This window comes from Triturus cristatus, chromosome 1_1, assembly GCF_964204655.1.
Source record: "Triturus cristatus chromosome 1_1, aTriCri1.1, whole genome shotgun sequence".
NCBI lineage: Eukaryota > Metazoa > Chordata > Amphibia > Caudata > Salamandridae > Triturus > Triturus cristatus.
The window spans coordinates 377435763-377454489 of NC_140579.1; the positions used below are offsets into that span (position 1 = coordinate 377435763).

General features: G+C 44.4%; 1 long non-coding RNA gene across 9 annotated transcripts in view; it reads right to left on the bottom strand.

Annotated features, from left to right (window-relative positions):
* Positions 1–18727, bottom strand: part of LOC146870241 (uncharacterized) — a 279741-nt gene that overhangs the window by 244643 nt on the left and 16371 nt on the right. For all 9 annotated transcript variants that reach the window (XR_014970083.1, XR_014970069.1, XR_014970070.1 and 6 more), the window contains exon 2: positions 7757–7852. This is a non-coding gene — a long non-coding RNA (uncharacterized LOC146870241). The remainder of the gene's footprint in view (positions 1–7756; positions 7853–18727) is intronic.

Genomic DNA, 18727 nt, shown 5'->3' on the forward strand with positions numbered 1-18727 from the left:
CAGAAGGGCCTACACAGGGGTTTTATGCTGGCTGAGTGGTAAGGATGTCTCAGGATAATTATATAGCAACACAGGACCCACTGGTCAATTTAATACGGCCTACAAATGCGGCTGGCAGGGCAAGGACAAGGGTCTCATACTTCAGGTGTGGACAGAACGGGCCAGGGGCCCCCTGTGATACAAAATCTACCCTCCTTCAAGGCTGTGGCAATGTAATAGACCATTGTGGGCAGAAGGAAGAGGCAATGGTAGTACAACCATACATGCCAACAGACCCGATTCAGCCAGGAAACGTCCAATGTTTTTAAGCTCAAATGGGCTTTATTTGATCGGTCTCCTGTCTACAATATCCTCTTTTTCAATGTAACTCAAAGGGGAAAATCAATACCCCAGTTTTTTTTCAAAATCTCCCTCTTACCAAGTTCAAAATGTTCGCAAGTTTGGTACATTGGATCATGGAAGGAAATGGGATAGGGACATGGACTTGGATAACAGAGGACAGGAGAGACATGGAGAGGTGCACCAAACTGACCCTGCAGGGCAGGCATCAGGGTTTGCAGCAGCACAATACACCACACAGGGCATGCAGGACGGGAGTGCAGCACAACAATCCATAGAAAGCAAGAGGGAGGGGACAGGACCATGCACATGGACAACAGAGAACAGAGGGGCAAGAGGCAATGGTAGCTAGCTGACCATAATGGACAGACAGGAGAGATGGCTGCAGCATAACAGACCATAAAGGGCAGGAGGGACGGATCAGGGGCATTACAATGGAACAGACAAGCCAGGAGGGAGGGAGTAGGGGTCTGCACATGTAAACAGAGGGCTGGGGGCAAGGGGGCAGGGCAGGAGCAGCAAGATAGCCATGGAGGTCAGGCAGGATGGGCACTAGAAGCAAGACACAACATGAAGAGCAACAGTGAGACTGTGATGGCATACACACAGACCATGGAGGGAAGGTGGGAGGGGGTCAGGGGTAGCTAACTGACCACACAGGGAAGGTGGGAGGGGCCATGGCAGCACAGAAGACCATGCATGGCAAGTGGGAGGGTTAGTGGCAGCACAATGGCTATGATGGGCAAGAAGGAGGGTGCAGGGGCATGCACAAAGGACGATGGAGGATAGAAGGGAGGGTCAGGACCTGTGCACAGACAAGAAAGTTCAGGGGAAGGGGCCTCACAACAGACCACACGGGGCAGGCAGGAGGAGCAGTTGCAGCACAACAGACCAGGGAGGGCAGAAGGGTGTGGCAGTACAATGGACCATGTAGGACAGGAGGAAGAGGATAGAGGCATGGCATGTGGACAGGCATGGTGGAGGTGGCAGGGACAGGTTACAGTCATCTGACAATGCTAGGCAGGTGGGAGGGGAGTGGCAGCTCAACAGAACATTCAGAGTAGATAGGAGTGGCAGGTCCATGGGACATGGTGGGCAAAAAGGATGGAGCAGGGGCATGCACAAAGACATCGGAGGGCAGGGGGAAGGAGAATAGGGGCAGCAAGCTAAGCACAGAGTTTAAGCAGGAGGTCAATGATGGGGCATAGAATTGGGCAATGGAGGGCAGGAGGAGTGGACTGGTACATCATACTAAATTGAGGGCAGTGGCAGCACATCAGACCATGCATGGCAGGAGGGAGGAGGCTAGTCCATGGATTCACACAACAGAGGATAGGGAGGAGGGGGATGGGGCAGCAAGCTAACTGTTCAGAGAAGGCGGGTATTAGAAACTTTATTGTTTTTAAAACATTTTGTCTGTGCAAACTACTTAAAATATGAACAAGTATGCAGCATAATCTCCCTTTTATTCAGGAAGAAGAAGACGTTAGTGACTGTGACTCCGGGCTCACTTGGCAAAAACACCCCCTGACCCTCCACCCCCTATCGCAAAATGTAATGCCCGTGAAAAGGGTAGGTGAACACAGTGTTATATAGAACATAGTCCTGAGAGCACGATTGAAAATGAAAACTAGATATAGTGTATGGTATAAACTATGCACCAAAAAGTGTGATATAAGATGAACCAGGCGTGAAATATAATATGCAATACATTGTGCACAATGACAGATTCATTGGAGAGCGCGAGATAGCACAGGCACTAGCGCGTGCTATGCGATATGCGCCTTGGAGTGTAATATGCACAGGGCAGTGTTGTGTAACCTAACTAGTCTCTAAAGTTGTAATATAAAATATGTGCTGGGGAGTGTAACGTTGCATATGCACTGTGACAAAGATATGGATCCCAAATTGTAATATGTATGGCATAGCACTGTGCGTTATAACATAGGCATCGAGGAAGGCACGTTAGATGGGGCAATATAACCCGTGCGAAGACAAGTGTGGCATGACATTTTCACGGGGTGGTGTTACAGTGCACATGGGCTAGAGAGTGTCATAGCATATGCACTAGCTAGTGGAATACAATACAGAGGTGTGTGGCACTCGGCAGGCAATGGTGGGTGTAACACAGCATTGGGCTCTGTCAGGAGCGCGCTGTGACTCGCAAGTGATGTTCGTCCCCTTTCCAGAGAGTAAAATAAAAAGTATTACACATCCGGCAGTGGATGTGTGTTTTATTAACTGTGAGGGGGGTTTCTTGCATAGTTTTGGTCGAATTTTTGTCGAATCCCCTTTGAATGGCTTGGTGTGCATGTGTATTAAATGTGCCCGTCAATAGCTACCCATGTTTGTATAAATAAACGACAAGGGTGTCTACCGGGATTAGGCACGGTAGAGCATCAGACATGTCAGAGCTTCACTAGTGGTGTAAATACATTCCACGTGGATTAATTGCATGCATAGTCGCCTTTTAATGAATATCACGCAAATCGTCATGGTGATAGGTACGTACGGTTTGTCCAGCATGTCCTAGGTGTGTCTATAAATATATATTTTTTAAAAATAATAAAAAACAGTGGCCGGCCCTGGGGATTGGGGTCAAAAAAATATAATTAGGAGACAGGCCCTGGGGGATGGGGTCATCAGGGCCAATAAATTAGAATAAGAAGGGGAACCACACAGCCCCCCTTCTTAAAAAAATAAAATAAATAAAAGACTGGCATCGTGCCGGAGGCCATGCCCCCTCCATGCAGCACTCTGCAAACGCGCCCCCAACAGGCATCTCCAGTATGCGCCAGGGAGCTGCGCTGCAGACACGTGTTCTGAGGCCAAGCCCCTTTTTACACCTCTCTGCAACGCAGCTCTGTGGCGCTTACTGGAGGTACCTAGTGGTCTAGTGTGACCCTAGGGACCCTTAGGATTCAAGGGGACTTAATCTCTCAACTTAGAACAGCCACAGGGCGCGTTTACACAGTGGTGAAGGGAGGGGACGGGGCCTGAGGTGACGTGTGCAAACACGCACCATGGCACGTTTTAAATTGGGGATATAATTTCCCTTCAATACTGAGGGCCCCTGGGGGCTAACTAGCCCACCAAGTGCTTCCAGTAAGCGCCACTGAGCTGCATTGCAGAGAGGTGGTCCAGGCCGTGCCACTTTTTACACCTCTCTGCAACGCAGCTCTGTGGCACTTACTGGAGGTACCTAGTGGGCTAGTTGGACCCTAGGGACCCTCAGGACTCAAATGAACTTAATCTCCCAACTAAAAACGGACACAGGGCGTGTTTACACAATGGTGAAAGGAGGGGACGGGCTCTGAGTTAACGTGTGCAAAAACACCCTGTGGCCTGTTTTAAGAGGTAGTTTTAATCCCCATGCCCTATTATATACTAGGGGCTTATAGAGGAGGTAAGGCTAATCACAGGGGGACCCCAACGCATAATGTTCCCTAGTGTATGTAGGTGTTTTCACTGTATTCTAAGTGTCTTTTAACATAGCACTGGCTCTAGGACTGGTTAGTCAGACTCAGTTACCACCAGTATCCGTCTGAAAAAGTTGAGGGTACAGGATGATTTTGCAACAAGGCTTCTTTCTGCTCTTCTTTTTGTTCTTTCTGCACGTTATCCTTCTTCCTGCACTTATCTTTGTATTTGAGGACTTCTGTTGCTTCTTTCTGCACTTCTTTTGTTTCTTTATGTGCATTTTTTCTTCTTTCTTCACATGTCCTATCTCTGTAGGCATAGTTAGAAATTAGCATTTAAAAAACCTTTGAAATTAACAGAAAAAAACATAGGTTTCAGGCACGTTATAGTTAGGAATTAGCATTTAAAAAACCTCAGAAATTCACTGAAAAAACCATAGGTTTCAGGGGTGTTATAGTTAGCTGGACTTTTCACTTGTACAAAACCATTGAAATTCTTCCGTTATAGTTAGTTCAGCTAACTATAACTCGCGCGCCTGCAATGCACTGCTGATGACGTCACATATTACATCACTCATGACATGGTCAGTGACATCACTCATGACATCACTGATGACATCTCAAATGACATCACTGATGACATCACTGATGACATCATCCTTGTGATAGAGTGGCAGACCTCCTCTCACCCTAATATAACCTTTGATACACACATTCAAAAATAGAGACTAACATTTTCAAAACAATGGACATACCAATACCAGTTACAACAACCTCTTCAGTAATTCTAAGATCCACATACACATCCACTCATTCACCAACAGTCCAATACAGTCACTCATACATGTACTCACTCATCATATGTACTCATACACCTATACATCCTGTTACACAATGCCACTCATCCATAGAGTTACTCACACACATAGTCACTCATACTAATAAAGAATCAAACATACATTTACTTGCATATACAGTTATACACACACCACCACACTTACTTCTACGGAAACTTACACATACTTAGTCTTTTAAACAATCACTTATAGAAACACATACTTATTCATACAGGAACTCTTTCAATCTCTCACTCTCACATATACTCACATATATACACCAATAGTCACATATACTAGTTTAAAACATATGTAGTTACTCATAAAGACACTATTGAGACAGTCACTCACTCACTAACACACCCATACACACACTCATCCACCCATACAGTCCTGCACACATACTGTGTTCAACACATACAAACAGTGAGTCACTCATTCATGCACCTATGCACTACGTAATACCCCCCACCGAACCATGCAGACACTCAGACTGATACTCAAAAAACTAACTAATAACCTATATAGACACCCATGTAGCTACTCACCAACCCATGCAGCCACCTATACACAAAGTGAGAGACTGATACAGATATTTACATATTTAAACATTACTCACTAAGCCATGTATTCACTATGATACACTTAATCAGTCAGTTACACAATCAATTTTTCAAAAACAAATCATCCATTTAGACACTTATATACCCATTTATTCTTCCATCGACCTTGAGATATACATATATAAAACATATTTAATTTTCAGAATAACACACATTCACTGGATGATGTCATCAGTGATGTCATCAGTGATGTCATCAGTGATGTCATCAGTGATGTCACTGACCATGTCATGAGTGATGTAATATGTGACGTCATCAGCAGTGCATTGCGGGCGCGCGAGTTATAGTTAGCTGAACTAACTATAACGGAGGAATTTCAATGGTTTTGTACAAGTGAAAAGTCCAGCTAACTATAACACCCCTGAAACCTATGGTTTTTTCAGTGAATGTATATACATATATATTCACTGAAAAAACCATAGGTTTCACACACGTTATAGTTAGGAATTAGCATTTAAAAAACCTTGCAAATTCACTTAAAAAACCATAGGTTTCACACAAGTTATAGTTAGCTGTACATTTCACTCGTAAAAAAACAATGAAATTCCACGCTATAGTTAGATCAGGTAACTATAACTTGCGCGCCCACAATAAACTGCTGATGACGTCACATATTACATCACTTATGACATGGTCAGTGACATCACTCATGACATCAATGATGACATCTGAAATGACACATTGTGCATTGCGGTCGCGCAAGTTATAGTTACCTGATCTAACTATAACGTGGAATTTCATTGGTTTTTTACGAGTGAAATGTACAGCTAACTATAACTTGTGTGAAACCTATGGTTTTTTAAGTGAATTTGCAAGGTTTTTTAAATGCTAATTCCTAACTATAACGTGTGTGAAACCTATGGTTTTTTCAGTGAATTTGTACGGTTTTTTAAATGCTAAGTTATGTATTTATTTTTAATTTTTGCGCGCACAGTGCGCAGAGGCGAGGCGTCCCGTGCACGCCTCGCCATTTTTTACAAAATATCAATTGTTTTTCTCCCTTGGGGGTCCTTAGATTTATATATTGAATGTGATTGTTAATTCTTTTTTTATTTTTTATTTTTTTATTTTTTTTTACCGTACGCATACGGTAAGCTTACCGTACGCGCACTCCGCGATTTTTAAAAAAAATTATTACATTTATTTTTCATACTTTTTGGTCCTTCGTGAACCCCCGACGAACGCTAGGGGGTCTGCAACTCTCTTCGTTGCCCCCTTTTCATGTTATCAACCTTTGTTTTTCAGTGCGAGAGACAGAAAATGGTGGCCGATACTTTCTGATTTCGACCGATTCAAATGTTTACAGTCATGTAACCACCAATCAGAATTGAGCTCGCGCACGGCACCGTACGCGTACGGTAAGCTTACCGTAAGCGCACGGAGCGCGCTTACAGATATATATATTGATTTAAATGCTATTTTCTCAGGACCTACTGAACAGATTTACACCAGACCTGCAAAAGGCACATCCCTGACCTGAGGACTACCTCTCTGCCCAATTTCAAGTAATTCTGTTCAGCCGTTCGGGCTGTAGCTCGGACTAAAGGTCCTATGGGAAAATGCATGGGGAAAACGCGTTTTGGGACCCCCCTTTTTTCTCAGCCCCCGCTTGACGAATCCCCCCGAGACTTTCAGGGTAGGAGCGGAGCGTAGCGCCCCATTAGTTTTGAAAAATTCGCGAGGATTCGTCAACCGGCGCCAAAGTTATTCCAAATAGAATGTTGCGGATTTCCTATGGAAACACGGTCCTAACTATAACTATCTACTGGCGACCGCCAGTAGATAATATATATATATATAATATATATATATATATTCACGCACAGATGCATATAAAATCTCATGGATGTATAACTCCAGACTTATGTATACACGTCACAAACTCACACATGCACACATGTATTTGCACACTCATATATGCCACCAGACCTTGTGATATACAAGCCCATAGGTAGGCATTCAGTTATGTAGGTACAAACTCACAGCCAAAAAATCCAGACTCAAGCATTCAAAACACTCAAACACACATACATATAGATAAGGACATGTATTTGCATACTCTGTGGCTCAAACTTTATATATGATTATGCAGACACACACGAGCAGTAGTCCAATCCCAAAAAACAGACAGATATAGAAATGCGCAGACATGCATGTACTACCAGATAACTCCAGGACCATCCATACTTAGACGCGTACACCTAAGCGTAAACATGCACACACATGCTGGTACGTACTCACAGCCAGATAATGCCACACCACTGCACACATACTCTAACACACACCTTGTGAGTATGCAAGTACTACCTAAAGGTCAGAAGAGTAATACTTGATTTTATATATTTTTAGGACAAGCCGCTGGCCGATTTCAGCCCCAATATGCAGGTGCAGTGACTCCAGTAAATATATTTATTTGGTGGGGACCATGACCAGTCTGTAGTGTGACTCATCAGCCTCTTTGTGTCTTGAACTAAAGAGGCCACACAAAGACATGGGCACAGACATATACAGAGACACAGCACTCACTGCAGCCACTCACCCTCATGGTTTTATATTGTTCCTCTTCCTTGAGTTTAGACTCCAGAAAATATCCCTCCTTTTTCTTCAGAACACTCAGTCACTTTTGAAGTTTCAGCTGTAGGGATTAGAGTGCAATAAATAAGTGTGGATATGTAGAGTGTGATCTTAATGACAAAACAAAGAGTCACTACAGTGCCTGCCACATGTGCCCAGACTGAATGTACCAGTCATACATTAGTATTGCTAGTACCAGCCACACATATTAAGATTGTAAGTACCAGTCACACTTATCAGGAACGTAAGTACCAGCTCCAGGACCTGTTCTTGCCTAGAAGGACCTAGCAGCAGAATCCCTGGTCCAAGGAAACTAGCTTCATCACTGACACTTACTGCTACCTGACATTGTGCACACTTTATGCCTAAAGCATGGGAACAGATAGACTTGGCACTAAAGAAGAAACTTTGACCTAGAGACATTATCAAACATTCCTGAAAAACACAGACCCAAGTGAAAATATCTAAGCTAACAAGTTTTATAAGTGCAATAACTGTGTATGAAGGCCTGATACAGACACACTCCAAGTAGTCGACAACACCCTACTCCTCACCTATAAGAATGGCGCCTAATCTCCTGGTCCCGGATCTCTCCGCAGCCTTCGACCGAGGCGTCCGTCCGGCTCTGATCAATGCACAAAAAAACACACTAATGACTACTAACTTTACTACTACTAAATACCTTCTGTGAATACCAAAAGTAGTACCTTTTACCAAAAGTAGTAAGTGCATTCTGTAAATACCAAAAGTAGTAAGTGCTTTTTGTGAATACCAAAAGTAGTAAGTTTAGGATTTTGTCTCAGATTAGTTCTTTGAATCGGGCCCGATGTGAGTACAAACCCTGTAATAACAACTGGGGGAACTGCCATGGGATGTGCAGAGGGCACTCGATAGAATTGTAGGCACGGGAATTGATAGATGTGTTGCAAGCCAGACTTCCCGCACCACTGATAAAAGAGGGGCATAGTTGGCCAAGAACAGGGGTCTCCAGGGTCTAGTGCCTTATAGGCTATGCAACAGGTAAATGAAAATGACGGCTCAGCTAAGAAAGAACAGAGGAAAGAGCAGCGCTTGACAACGGCGGAACAGGCTGAAGCAGACTCAGGCGATAGATTCTTTTTGCTGTCAGATCAATCTGGTATCTTTGGGGAAGAGGAAATAGACCCAACCAGACACCGCACCAGGGAGTACTCAACAGTATATTAAGTGACAGGAGCAGCCTGGATAAAAATCAAACATCGCAACCAGATGGAACAGGCATGGGATTAGAGGGCACGGTTAAGAAAGTAAAAAAGACCAGGGCATATCAATATTACCAAAAATATTGTATTTTTTCAGGACAATACCAGTGGAGATTAGTAAACTCTGGCTGCAGAAACCTGAATCTATGTGTGTGAGTTTCCTGTGGGGCTATAAAAACCCTAGAAGGGCTATTAAACATATGACCTTGCCAAGATTACGAGGTGGGTGGTCATTTCCCAATTTTACCTCTTATTACTGGGCATGTACGATTCAATATATGGGGATTATATGGACTGGAGAAACAAAGGGGGTTGGTGTCATAGAATATCCAATTATAAATTAAGATGGAGCTTGGAATTGAAGCAAAAGGATGCTTTATGAAAACATTAGAGCCGAGCTAATACAAGAAAACTAGATTTAAGGTATTAAGAGCCGCCTACAAATCATGGCATCAGTTTAAGCGACGACTGAAGATTCCTAAAATAAACTTTTACACTCCAGTCTCTGCGACCGCCCTACTCCTTACAAGTTTTCAAGACTCAGTGATGGAAAGGTGGAAACACAAGTGTATTGATTCAACAGGAGATCTATATAATGACAATCAGCTATGTTCATTCGCAGAACTGCCGGAGATGTTTGACTTGCCAAAAAGGGATTTCTTTTAATTCCTACAGATTAGAGATTTTCTATTTAAAACGAAAAATGAATTAAATGAAATAGAGAAGATCCCTATCATTGAGGCAGCCAGACTTAGCTTAGCTACAGTATAGGGGCCATATATGATCTATTGGTTGAGATACAAAGAGATGATTTAGAGGCTCAAGACTAAGTGGAGTACAAGGCTAGATAGATCAACAATATGTCTTCAGATAGGGGCCATATATGATCTACTGGTTGAGATACAAAGAGATGATGTAGAGGCTCAAGACTAAGTGGAGTACAATGCTAGATAGACCAACAATATGTCTTCAGATAGGGCCATATATGATCTATTGGTTGAGATATAAAGATATGATTTAGAGGCTCAAGACTAAGTGGAGCACAAGGCTAGCTCAACTATATCTCTTCAGATAGGGGCCATATATGATCTATTGGTTGAGATACTAAGAGATGATTTAAAGGCTCCAGACTCTACGTGGAGCACAAGGCTAGATAGACCAACAATATGTCTTCAGATAGGGGCCATATATGATCTATTGGTTGAGATATAAAGATATGATTTAGAGGCTCAAGACTAAGTGGAGCACAAGGCTAGATAGACCAACAATATGTCTTCAGGAGTCTTTAGAAATGTGCAAAAAAATTCTATTAACAGAAAATTTAAAGAGCCAGTTTTTTAAAACCGCTTTTAATTTGTACTACACTCCTGCTAAAATGTCTAAATAGGGGCTTGAATTTGATGGACAAAACAAACAATGCAGAGCTGATCAAGCAGAAATGTTGCATATGTCCTAAGCTACTACCTTTTATTAAAGGAATATAGGCTTTTTAAAATCGTATTACCAAAAATTCTATTAGCTTCACTTCGGTAACAATGCTTTTAGGACTGGTAGATAGCACAGGATCTAATACCAGAGGTCAGGAAGAAATGTACCTGATTTTCGTTGCCACTGCGCTAGTATGATTATGTATCGCCTCGGATTGGCTGAAACCTGACACCCCAACGATTGTATTGTGGCTGAATAGGTTCATGTCTTTTTATAATATGGAGGTCAGCTTATACAAACTCAAAGGCTAAACAGATCTGCGGACCAGCCCCAGGGCCTTGAGACCCTCAATTGTAGCGCGCTTACAATTTCCTGATTGATCGATTGAAAGGCCATAAGAAGAAAAGACTGAGTGAGAAGATATGGCCCCCAGTCACAAACTGGGTCGTAGGGCTCTGAGTTGAGCTAGAACCAGTACCATTAGCTGTGGATGGACTCAGGTTATATATTAGTCTACTTAGATGAAATTTTACTGGCTCAGCTCTTTATAGGAGATATGTCTTCCATTGGTTCAACCTGTAAAAGGTTATTAAATATGTTTTTATGGCCACATAACACTTTACCGCACTGTATATGAAATCTAAATAATTTATTTAATGATGTATTCAGTCAGTCAGTCAAATAGCCTTTATTTCGACAATGTCATAAAAGGGTACATAGATAATAAAACAACACTTTTCAAAATTCATAATTAACACCAAAAAAGAAAAATTACATCTCATTGCATAATATTACTTAGAACCATCTGAGTCGAAATTCATTAGTTCCATGAAATTCAATTTGTTACAAGTTAGCATTGGATATCAACTAATTTGCACCGCTTAAGCCACATGGCTGAGAGATATTTGCAAATTGCAAATACTGTAAAGCCCGCTGTGTCTGACTTTAGAATTCTATAAGCATGTTGGTATTGCTTAAACCCCAAGTTTCTACACAGTGGTACTAGCCAAAATCTCCTGGAATTCATGTATACAGGACAGAAAAAAAAGACATGGAGTTCATCCTCCACGCCACAGGTACAACCCGGGCATGACATGTCCGAGGATGCTGACCACTTACTAGTGAAGACTTTAAGCGGAAGAGTGCCAAGTCTCCACTGGATGTAGAGTTTCCTGACAAAGATTGGATATACAATATCCATAAAGTTTTCAAAGCCATAGCAATTTTTAAAATCAAGGAAAGAAGTGGTTAGTGAACCCAGTGTTACGGCACAGAAAGTGGAACTAAATCTGTGCCCCTTATAAATCCTAGTAAGGTTTTTTCGCGAGATCTCACTACACGCTTTTTCTGGGTCTTCCCACATGGCTTCTAGGCCAATTTTCGTCAGTTCCTGCTTGATGAATACTAACCAATGGATCTTTCTTGCCTTGTTATAGGCAAGTAACTGTTTTAATTCCTCCCTATAATTGAATAGTTCATGCGTTGACCAGAGTCTGTGCCAAAACCTTAAGGGTTTGATCCCTAATTCATCTTCGATTGGATTTAATCCCAAGTCCAACCTTAGGGGTAGGGTAGGTGTACTTTGCGGAAGGGACAGCAGTTGTCTCATAAATTTGGTTTCAATTTTGGCAATTGCTGTTACCTTCGTGTGACCCCACAACTCTCCGCCATAGAGGACTGCTGCTCTTACTTGTACTTTGTATATCTCAAGGGCGGGGCTCACTGGCTTTAATGATGAAGTATTTGACACCTTGAGTATACCACCCGTCAACTGTGCAAGTTTTAGTTGGGATTTAGCAATTTGGGGTCCCCATGACATATTTTCTTGTACTAGAACCCCAAGATAGGTGAAGGTAGTTACCCTTTCCAGGTTCCCTTTGCCCAAGGTCAGAGTCGAACGTGTAGATGCCGCGGGATTAAATATCATGTATTTAGGTTTGTCGACATTAATCTCTAGTCCTCACAGACTACAGAAATCCCGAAAGCCATCCAGTATCCGTTGAATCCCCATGGGGGACTTGGAGAGCAAGAGGGTATCATCAGCAAACATGATTGCAGGTACCCTCCTGCCCGCCAATAGCGGAGCATCATTATTTGGCACCTCGTTCAGAGACGGGATTAGGTCATTAACATATAGGCAGAAGAGGGTTGGGGCCAATACACAGCCCTGTCTCACCCCTCTTCTGACCGGGAACCTAGGGGACAGTGCACCATTCCTCCCACATCTAACCTGGGCAAAGTTCTCATCATGGAGCCTCGTTAGGATGTTCAAAATTTGCGGTGGGGCACCCAAATCCCGAAGCACGGCCCACAGTTTCCTCCGTGGTACAAGGTCAAAAGCGGACCGAAGGTCCACAAAGACCATATATAAGCTGCCTCCCTCCATCTTGACAGTTTTCCAGTATAAAAGGAGCAGCCGGAAGATCTGGTCCATGGTTGAAATATTCTTTCTGAACCCCGCCTGGATGGGACTCAGGACATCATGGTCCTCCATCCACTCCAGGAGGTGGTTCAGAACAAGTCGGGCAAAGATTTTTTGTGGGACGTCAATAAGGCTGATAGGCCTGTAGTTGACTGGAAGCAGAGGAGAACCCTTCTTAAAAATTGGGACTATCTCTTCTCCCAGCCAGGTACAGGGAATCTCCATACCGCCCAGTATGGCGTTAAACAAAACAAGGAAATAGGGACCCCATATCCCAGGTTGCTGCCTAAAAAGATCGCCGGGGAGTTTGTCGAGCCCCGGGGCCTTTCCTGCTGCAAGTTTGTCGATTGCAGTGGTCACCTCACTTAAAGTAAATTCTAGGGCCTCGTCCTCGCTGGAGATGGCTGCCAGAGGCAGGACAGTGTCCATACTCTGTTCATCCGTGTAAAGGCCCCTAAAGTGTGCTTCCCACACTGGTGGTTCAATATTGGGTTCCACAGCTGATTTCAAGTCCCCTATTCCTATATTAACTAAGGACCAAAATCTTCGTGCATCCCTGGATTCCAGAGCGGCAGTTAGATTGGTCCACCTTTCCGTATCCCACTCCTTTTTAGCATCGACCATAACCCCTTTATAGTGTGATCTTTATTCTCTGATTCTCGCTCTGTCACTCCCAGATTTTACCGCCAGGAGTAGCTCTGCCTTAGCCTTTCTACACGTTGAATTATACCAGGATGAGGCTGGGGTTCTATATTTCCTCTGCCTAAGGGTAAGAGTATTAGTAGCCTCTGCTAAACTAGACACCAAGTCCCGATGAATAGCCCCTACTTTCCTATTAAAATCATCGTTAGGGTACTCAGTGATTAGACTTTCAATCTGTCGGAGTCTAGGCAGTACTATATTGTAGAGTTTAGCTATTCCGTCATGGGAATCTATAATTTTAGCTCATTTTACTCTTCGTCTATTGTTAGAGAGCAACAGTCCTTCGCCCAAGTTATCCGACTCCGATAATGGGGAGCCCACAGGACCTGGTAGTACCATTTCCAGGCAGAGAGCATTGTGGTTACTCTCGACTCTAGGAATTACCCTAAAGTCGATGACCTTAGACCATAACTTGGTCTCAACCATGATGTAATCTAGGCGAGACTCTTGTCCCCTTTTTTTATAGGTACACTTTGAAGGAGTGTCGGACGGGGTGCGCCCATTGCAGGCTCTCAAGGAGTTGTTCAAGGTCAAGGCCAAGATCTGATTTGCCAGTGGGGACCATATTTTGGGGGACGGTGATTGGCAAGATGGGATTGCCCAATAATCATCTTCGTCCATGAGCGCACCCTCATTCATTCCCGTGAATGGCTCAAAGTGGCAATTCACGTCACCAGCTTCCACAATGTTAGAATCACAGGCCATTTCAGTTAGGAAGTGGGATAACTCCTCTATAGTAGATGATTCACATGCCAACCGTACAGGACGTGAGTAAACGTTCACAATTGCCAATCTAAAAGAACTTGGCCATTTTAGAACTAAGCATTGGAGATCATTGGAATTTGTAACTACAATCTCTGCCCAACACCACAAGTTCAGGGCTACCCAAATAGCAAGGCCTCCGGATGGTCGGCCTTTCCCGCCCCAGCTTGCTGGTACATAGAAAGTGGCAAACCCCTCTCTGGGGTATTCCTCTCTGGCCCACGTTTCTTGAAATACGCAGATGTCAATATGGTCCACTAAACATCCTCATTCCGTACAATTTAATTTGTTAGCAAGGCCCGCAAGATTCCAAGAAAAGTATGGTCATCTCTTTTGGGGTACTAGCCCCTCTAGCAAACGGAACACAATCCCTTTTTACACCGCTGATATCAGGTACGTATGAGAAGCTTTCTGAGGGTTCCTTCACTGCACTTTCCTCGACATCGTTACCCCTTGGCTGTTTGGGGGCCTTTATCCCAGTATGGTGTGCTGTACTTGCTGGTGGGTCCTTCACTACACTTTCTTGACCTTTACTACCCTCCGGCTGGTATGGGCTTTTTATCCCACTATGAGGTACTGGAATGGGACAGTATGAATTGGCACAGGTCACATTCTCACCACCCTCTAACACATCTACAGTCCTAGGATGGGGACAAGACAACAGGCTATCATCATCCAACTGCAGTCAATCCACACACTCGAGACCACTGAATCTATTGTGTGTGAGTAGATATTTCTGGGGGACTGTCTGGGCATTATAACCCCTCCCCATCCCCCCCTGCTGTGATGTTTCACAAATGACCAATCACTTTCAAGGTCTGGGCATTTGACTGGGGGGTAGAAGAATGATAGAGGAAGGGTTTGCATTGTGGACCCATTAAAGTTGAGTTCCCAGTTACAAATATAGTCTACTGTACATGGGTTCCTAAAATTCACTAACACACAGTCCCCTTTCAGGGTTTTAGGTGAACAACCCACCCAGGAAAGCCTACGCACCATTAGTATCTCACTGGTAATATGGCTCAATAAGGGTCTATTAGTATTAAGCTAGTGAGACACTTTGTTTTTCAAAGACTGGTACGATTCCTGGGCTGCATTACTAATTTCAGGAATACCAGTCATAACTACTAAATATGGACTGGTTTCCGGTGGAAGATCAATCCTAACTTCCCTCAGCGGGAGCTCAGCCAAAGAAGGCTGAGTGCTGCCTGATGGGTGGGGAACAAAGACAGTCTCCGCCTTGCTCAGAGTGGCCTTGTCTCCAGGAGTGGCAATAGGTAAGCTACATTGGTGAACATTATTAACCTTTGAGCTAGCGGGACCTATAGAAGCTGTAATATTTTGATCTGGGATCCCAGTTGTGTCATGGTTAGCTTGAGCAGTGGCCTGATTTGGCCCATATGGCCTTGCATTATGAAAATTATCCCCCAAATACTGCTCAAGCCTAGAAAGCTGCTGTTCCATGCGCCCGAGCCTTTCTGCTAGCAGGGCGAGCGTGGTTTTTAGAAGAGCACCCAACTTGGTTAATGTGGGATCCTCTATCAACCTATTAGCGTCTCTGTGCTGAACCTTATCAGATTGCCCTCGGTCCTTAGTCATCAGTTCTGGAGGGCAATAACTAAGCGAGTCATTTACAGTAGTACACCCCTTAGGATCATTTGTGGAGACAATACCACTCTGTCCCTTTACAGATTTAGACTTTCTATTAGCACCGGAGACAACTGCACAGTGTTTCTTGGGTTTAGCACCCTCGTGACTTTCTCTGCGGAGGCGAACTGGTGATTTTTCTGTTAGATTGACCTTGTTGAGAACCCGAGCATCAGGGCTTGCCAGAGCAGGTATTATGTGAGGGCTCATAGCAAACAAGGTCTGCACAACCTCCTGAGGGGGGACAGGATAGGTAAGGTCACAGTCACATCGTTTGTGGTGCTGGGGTCATCACGATTCGGTGTCCGTGCGTTAGCCAGATTGCCCAAAGAAGAGCGTTTAGCCATAACCAAGTCTTGTGAAACCCTGCGCTCCATGAGGGTTATCCCTTGGTCAATAACCGAATTAGCCCTTGTGATAAAGTTATCTAATGTTCCAGTTAAATGTCCCCTAGACCCCACAGCCTTACTCCTTAACTCCCGTGTCGCCATATGTCACTTACACAAAACTACCACAGTTAACACTTACTCGGCTGTGGTAGGCGGTAGGGGGGGGCCCGGTCCGGTCTCTTCCATTCTCGAACGGGCTCAAACGGGCCTGCCCTTGGCCCGGGCTTAGCCCGGCGTCTGCCCGCGTTGCGTAGAGTGGGCTGCAGTTTATGGGCGTGAGTCAGGAGGCGTGTCCCCGGGAAGAGGCACCAGCTGTGACTGTGCTGAGAATGCTGGTCCTCGCAGTCCCGGGGTTGTAGTCCGTGAAGAAAGAAGCAGAGCACCAAATCAAACTGCTCACTGTCGCTGACAATGCCCAATTCTCAAGAAAGGCCCTAGGTTAGAAGGCCCCGGGTTAAAAAGCCCTGGGTTAAAATCCTTAGAGCTGCAAAATGCCGTGGTCATCCGGAAGGGTTGCAGTTTATGGGGGTGAGTCAGGAGGCGTGTCCCCGGGAAGAGGCACCAGCTGTGACTGTGCTGAGAATGCTGGTCCTCGCAGTCCCGGGGTTGTAGTCCGTGAAGAAAGAAGCAGAGCACCGAATCAAACTGCTCACTCTCGCTGACAATGCCCAATTCTCAACAAAGACCCTGGGTTAGAAGGCACCGGGTTAAAAAGCCCTGGGTTAAAATCCTTAGAGCTGCAAAACAAATATTGACAAAGTCATTCGCTTTGCCAGTGGGTTTCTTGTGTAGTCTGCTTTCTAATATAAAAAAGGTTTAGTGATGTATTCAGATGGAGGTTACTGGTTGAAATTGTATCCGGATATTCTGTGTAATTTATTGACACGTAGCACTTTATCTATTATGTAAAATTCTGCTGCTTCTCCCAGCTTAATATTGCTGTATGAAACCTAATGTTTTTATTTTTTTATTTCAATGGAATGTTTAGATGAAACTCACCGGTTAAGTCTGTCCTAAAATATTAGGTGTTTATTTATTGTCAAGTAGCACTGTATTTACTATGTGCAGCTCTGCTGCTCTTGCTTACTAAATATCGCTGTATTTAAATCCTTACGTGGGTGTAAAATACAAACAAAAAAAAAGGCCTACACTAACTGTTCCTTCCAGCCCATGTCAGCTGCATAACCAGCTGCATCGCATAAAGCACTCAACAACAAGACCTCAGCTTACCTGGCAAAAAAACTATACACGTTCAAGGAACAATATCAGACCAGAAGCGTGGATATCATCAGACTCAAGACAAAAAATTGTAAGAAGATAAACCCAGAAGGCAAGCCTTCTCCATTCATGCTCCCAGGATCTGGAACAGCTTCCCTTTCGATATGACATCAGCTCCAACTCTCCCCAATTTAGGATAATGTTGAAGACCCATCTCTTCAAGGAGCACTTTCCTGACCCGACAGCCCACCCTTGACCTTCCCCAACAATTGCATCTTCCCAGGGGCCATGCCAGCAGCGAGACTCATCACTGGCTCGAAAAGAAGTTCCCATATTTCCCCAGACTTAAAACCCTTGAATTGGTTACCGCTTGAAGCCAGAATTTACCTAAAAATAGCCTGCATGATGCATAAGGCTATACATCACAATGCAACCAGCTACCTCGCACAGAAGTTGACGATCTTTGGGGGGACAAGATCTTCAAGAAGTGCAGAGAACCTACTACTGAAACCTCAAAGACTCAACAAGAAAAAAAACTTATAAACGATTCTTCTCTGGGATGGCACCCAGGATATGGAATACACTTCCCCAAGAAACCAGACTGAATGCCTCTACCGCATCTTTCAAAAAGGAAGTAAAAGCGATTCTCATGGCAAAATTCACCTGATCATAGACTAAAGAGATTCAGAGATCTGAATGCAGCAATATTACTCTCTTTTGCCACCACTACCCTACCTCACCAGAAGACACCACCGTGAGGGGAACGGACTTTAGCAGCAGGGTCTCTCGCTCCAGTTGCGCGGGAAACGGCGCCGGGCACTGAAGGGACTACATCCCCCAGAGCTCCCAGCGAGGCGCCATCCGCTTGCATCATCCAGGGGCGCCGGAGGTCTTTAAAACCAACAGGGACCTCACGCAGCGCGGGACGCTTGAATGCAGCAATATTACTCTCTTTTGCCACCACTACCCTACCTCACCAGAAGACACCACCGTGAGGGGAACGGACTTTAGCAGCAGGGTCTCTCGCTCCAGTTGCGCGGGAAACGGCGCCGGGCACTGAAGGGACTACATCCCCCAGAGCTCCCAGCGAGGCGCCATCCGCTTGCATCATCCAGGGGCGCCGGAGG